Below are 236 nucleotides of genomic sequence, written 5' to 3' on the forward strand. Positions count from 1 at the left end.
GGGGTGGGTTGGTGGGGATGGAGAATAGAGTGGGGAAGGTTGAGAAGGAGTTTTGGAAAATATTTTCCCTTCTCTTGATAGGGAAAACAATTGGAGGAAAATGAGTTCATGAGAGAAAATATTTTCCAAAACATTTAGGCCAACCAAACATGAGAAAATTGAAAAATATTTTCCGGAAATGTTTTCCTTTGTACCAAACACACCCCTAATGCATGTTCTTGACTAATCTATGCAAT

This window comes from Nicotiana attenuata, chromosome 6 (assembly GCF_001879085.1).
Source record: "Nicotiana attenuata strain UT chromosome 6, NIATTr2, whole genome shotgun sequence".
Classification (NCBI taxonomy): Eukaryota; Viridiplantae; Streptophyta; class Magnoliopsida; order Solanales; family Solanaceae; genus Nicotiana; species Nicotiana attenuata.